Below are 5,733 nucleotides of genomic sequence, written 5' to 3'. Positions count from 1 at the left end.
CCCACGTAGATGGTTAGTGCGTATAGACCAAATGGCCAGACTCAGATCAAATACCAAGATCTCGTTAAGCGTGTTAAGTAACCGCGAACGCCGACCAGGGCCAGGCCCACCTCTCACCTAGGCGGTCTCAACCTGCCCTGTCGCTCTGCCACAAAGATCCACTCGCGGGTACTCCTACGAGCCGACCCGACTTTAGTCATCACATGTGTCATGTATATAGTATATAAGTATATACCCATGATCACCGCCCAGGTGATCACGGCCCGATAGTATAGCACAGCAGACGGACAAGAATGTAGGGCCACTGATGGAAAACTAGCATCCTATACTAAGCATGTAGGATTGCAGGTAAAGGTAACAACAGTAGTAGCAAGGATAGGCTATGCATCAGGATAGGATATCGGAAAGCAGTAACATGCTACACTACTCTAATGCAAGCAGTATAGAGAAGAATAGGCGATATCTGGTGATCAAGGGGGGGGGCTTGCCTGGTTGCTCTGGCAAGTAGGAGGGTCGTCAACTCCGTAGTCGAACTGGGCAGCAGCAGTGTTGGTCTCGTAGTCTACCGGAGAGAAGAGGGGGAAGAAACAGTAAATACAATGCAAACATAAGCATGACGATGCGTGACATGACAATGAGCAGTGCGAGGTGTGTCCTAACGCGACAGTCGGTGGTACCGGCGAAGGGGGGAACATCCGGGAAAATATTCCCGCTGTTTCGCGTTTCGGACAAACGGACCGGAGGGGGAATGTTGCGAGTTCGATAGGTTAGGGAGGTGTGGTGGACGAACAGACTGCGTATCCGGATTCGTCTCGTCGTTCTCAGCAACTTTCATGTAGAAAACATTTTCATCCGAGTTACGGTTGAAAAGATATGAATTTTCAAAGATTATTTGAATTTCTGGAATTATTTGAATTTAACAAAAATGAATTATGACGTCAGCATGAGGTAAGGCTGACGTCAGCAGGTCAACAGGTCGGCTGACCAGTCAAACCAGACAGGTGGGTCCTACCTGTCATAGACAGTGGACTAACAGAAGATTAAATTAACTAAAATTAGATTAATTAACTACTGGACCCCACCTGTCATAGTCTAATTATCTAAACTAATTAGTTTTAATTATTAAAAAAATTTAATTATCGGATTAAGTGGTGGGGCCCGCACGTCAGTGGCTGGGGCCTGCCCAGTCAGCCCAGTTGACCAGGTCAACTGGTCAACAGGTCAACAGTGGGCCAGAGGGCCCACTGGCAGTGACCCAGGGGGTGGCCCCAGGTGTGCCAGCTCAGCGCGGCCGGCGGCTCAACGCCGGCGACGCCACACGCGGCGGCGCTGCTCGGATCTCGCCGGAAAACGCGTACAGGGCTCAGGGAGGAGCGGGGCTAGCCTCATTCGAACGAGCTCTCAGCGCCGCATCCAGTGGTGGCCGTAGCATCGCCGGACTTGGCCGGAATCGGCGCCGGTGAGCGGCGGAGGTGGCGGCGTGCACGGGTGCTCGACGAAAACGGAGCTACGGCGTGCTATCGAGCAAACGGAGAAGCTGGGGAGTAACTACGTGGTGCGGCGAGTCTAATGGGTACGGGCCCGTGACCAAACCGTCACCGAAGACGCGTCGGCGGCGAGCTCCGCGGCGACGCGTTCGGCCTCGTCGTGAGAGCTAGCTAAGGTTCGCGCGAGAGCAAACGGAGAAGGGTAGGAGGTAGAGGAGCTCACCGCGCGGCACACGGAGGCCGGTCAAAGGCTTAGTAGCAGCAGCAGTCGCCGGAGTCGAAGAAGACGGCGGCGACCCGAGGAAGAAGGCGACGGCGTTGGGGGTGATGCAGGGGGGTCCCGGCTCGAGCAGGTGGTCGGGGAGGACGGGCTCGACGCGGCGGAGCTCGTGGATACGTCGGGGAGGAGAACGGGGCTCGGTGGCCGCGGGAACGACGGCGGCACGTCGGCGACAGCGCTCGGGTGGTGGGGAAGGAGGGAGCGGCGTGGATCTGGGGGGGAGAGGGAGAGGCGCAGAGGCCGAGAGGGTGAGCGGGGGCGAGTGGGAGAGGGGCCCGAGGAGGCGGGGGCGCTGGCATCGTTATCCTCGACGCCGGCGAGGGGGGTCCGGCGGGGACGCGCCTGTTGCGACCCCGGTCGGGGGAACAGGGGGGGAAGGCGACCCGGGGAGGTGGGCCAGGCCGGCTGGGCCTGGGGTCGGCCCAGTTGGGCCAGGGTCCAGTGGGGGGGCTTCTCCTTTTTTTCTTTGTTTGTTCTATTTTCTTTTGTATTTTCTTTTTATTTATTTATTTTATTTTCTGTTTTATTTCAATTTAATTTATTTAGGCATTTTATAAAAATATGTTTTCTTTAGTATAATTACCCTTGTAATATTTGGCACCCACCGAACATTTTTGTTTAAATATTTGAAAACTTTTATTATTGACATTAATTTGAATTTAAATTTTGAAACGGGTTCGAATCATCGCGAGGTTAATTACAGTGACAGAGGTGACGTGGCATCATTAGCGTGGGATTACTGTAGCTTAATTATCCGGGCGTTACAACACATATACCAGCCATTGTACCTCTATAGTTAATTGGGCCTCCCTCTTCCCCCACCACACACCGATAGTCGAGCGCTGCAGGTAGGTATCCATTCCATAGAGGCAAACTGCACATGTCCCCTCTCACGTTCCAGTAGGCCAGCCACTATATCTTTGACGTGGGCACACACAAATTCGATGGCACTCTTTATCGATCGCGCGCGCACACACACACATCATCCATTTCTTCGATTCTATGGACACCTCAAGACGATGATACCTCCACTCTCTTCTTGTAGATCGCCCCCTCTATATATATGTTATATCCAGGACTCTATTTCACACACATTGCATATGTTACATTTTTTGATTGACCCCCCCCCCCAAAAAACTCTCACGAACCCACACACTATATCTCTATAGGTTTGTATCTCTCTCACACAACCCCACGTATGTGGTGTACGTATACAAGAAGAGAATAGGTGCACCGTCCACGTACTCACGCTTCGTGCCCAGCCGCACCCGCGCGGGTACACGGTGGAGCTCATTTCTTTACGAAATGGCAGCCCACATGCTAATTTGAACACCTGTAGCGGTTGTTTACCTAGGGAGGTCGTGTACCACGCGTGCACAAAACAAAGTTCGACTTGACGCGTTGCCGCGTTATTTTTAAATAAAGTTAAAGCGCTCAATGGCATGTACATAGAATATAAAACGATTTTTATCGAGAAAAAGGTAGTCCGCTCCACTATATACAATGGAGCCTGCCTGCCTGGTTTGTCACTCTTCAGAGTATCTCACACAAGGCTGCGGTGGCCTCTCTCTCTCACCATTGGTCACTGATCCGGCCGCATCCTGTCCGTCGGGGGAAAGGGAGGAAGTGCATCGTTTCTCCGTTCGACGGCGCCGAGGCAGCACGTCCCGATCTGTGGTACACGCCGTTCTCTCTAATCAAGCTCCGGCGCGGCAGGGCCTATGCCACCTGCTCGCTGCAGCAGTATGGGAAGATTCCGCCCACCGCCGCTCACCTAGTTACATCCCGACGACCTCCAGGTATCCCCTCCGGCCTTGCTCCACTGCCCGTCTTCCCACGTCGCTGCATGTGGATCTTCCATAGTTCTTTGCCCAAAACGTAGCTCGTCCGGCGTACTTTCCATATTGCAATCTCGTCCTCACACCGTTTTAGACAAATACAACCATGTTGTTATCTTCCCTTAGGACAAGGAATACGCTTCTTTTTGTCGTCGCATGTGTCATCAACTGTTATTGGCCAGTAATTGTTTCCTTTCTACCTCTTTTTGCAAACAGGGCTATCCATTTCACCTCGTTGTTATTGGGACCTTTTGGTGAACTACACAAATCACTTTTTTCTTAAGAGTGTTTTGTGCAGTTGTACTAAAATGTCACACGGGCAACGTCTCTACATTTCAGTGCGACTGCACAAAGGGAGATTGGTTTTGCTCTATCCTCATCGAACTCCGAGCCTAAACTTCTCCAACTAGTTAGTCTTAAGAGAGACTGCAAAGGTGACCGGCTTCTATTTGTGTGTTTATTGTTTCATCAGCAGTCCTCTATTTTCGTAATCACACTTAATAACGTTGGAACAGGGACGCTCAGCTCTATTTTAGTGGAACTACACAAAATGATCGGAATGTTGCATGCTCCAGATAGCTACTTTTTTTCCCAACATGCCTTGTTGATTTAGACAGAGCTGGGGGGACGTTGCTGCCAATGAAAGCATGGATCAATTTTAATTAACACCTTCTCACAACTCTGTCTTTAGTTGTGATGTAAATATTAGCTCTGATCTGCTAATAATTGACATGCATTAGCAAGGAACTTAGTTATCTATTGTTTCCGGAAGAGCATCGATGGCAAGACACATGAAACAAAAGCTGAAAGCTCACACCATCGTACAATTTCATGTCGCTGGAAAATTATTTGTATAATACGTCAATTATTTAAACAAATGATGGAACCTTGATAGCATTGCCAGAAGCCTGTTCGGCATCCGGGTCCATGTGCCATGCACAAAATTATACTCCTTCGTTCCTAAATATTTGCCTTTTTACAAATTTCAAATGGGCATATTTTAGAGTGTAGATTCACTCATTTTACTTCGTTTGTGTACTCCCTCCGTTCCTAAACACTCTATTCGTCTTTCTAGAGATTTCAACAAGTGACTACATACGGAGCAAAATGAGTGAATCTACACTCTAAAATATGTCTATATACATCCGTATGTAGTAGTCCATTTGAATCTCTAAAAAGACAAATATTTGAGTAGTCACTCGTTGAAATCTCTAGAAAGACAAATACTCCGGAGTATATTTAAGAACCGAGGGGGTAGTGCACAACCGCATGGGAGACTCAGCCCGGTCATTGCGCCGCATTAATAGTGAGTAATGAGCAATCAAATCATAAGCCCCACCTTTCCCACTGTAAGTTGCTCGGAACAAGCAACCATCAATACGCTCTTCTTTGAATCCGCTCATGCTACTCCATCTGTCACTGTTTATAGAGCGCGCTTCAGAAAAAGAAAAAAATCTGTGGGACCAAGGCGACTAGCGATCGGCCTGAAAAATAGCATTGGTAGTTATAGCACGGCGTCTATTACTAGAGGGAATAATGCGTACACACATGCATGCAGTGCTTCCACCCCGGGTACACACATGCATGCACTTACTCCACTCTGTAGTAGTACATCGAGAGAAAATTGTGGACTTAATTGCGGTTACCACACCCTAATTAATTGAGCATTAAACCAAACGCGTCTAAAGTCTCTCTGGTGGTGGAAATGCATTGAGAGAAATGCATCATAATGAAGCACGCCCTGTAAACTGTGACGGAGGAAGGAGTAGTATGAAGGTGCAAAACCAAGTACGCGTATGGCCAGTCGGTCAACGCACCGCCTCCTGGCATATCACTGACATGTGGGACAGGAGTGTGAGCAAACCGATCTCAATTGACGGCAAAGAGCCAACCCGCCGTTCCTTGAGAGAGACAAGGAGCGAGAACACACAGACGGGCTCGCACGGAGGGCCAAGATATATTCGAGCATGGTTGGTTGATCGATATCATCATTACATGCTGGGATGCCGTTTTCCGCCCTTCTCCGGAATAAACGTGTACTTTATCAGAGATTAAAAAATAAGAGTACAGACGCTCCACCATGCGGTTCTAGTAGTACTACTATTCGTACTACTAAACCTTGCACTTG

Source organism: Aegilops tauschii, chromosome 3, assembly GCF_002575655.3.
Source record: "Aegilops tauschii subsp. strangulata cultivar AL8/78 chromosome 3, Aet v6.0, whole genome shotgun sequence".
NCBI classification, from domain to species: Eukaryota; Viridiplantae; Streptophyta; class Magnoliopsida; order Poales; family Poaceae; genus Aegilops; species Aegilops tauschii.
Note: the sequence above shows the minus strand (reverse complement) of the source record.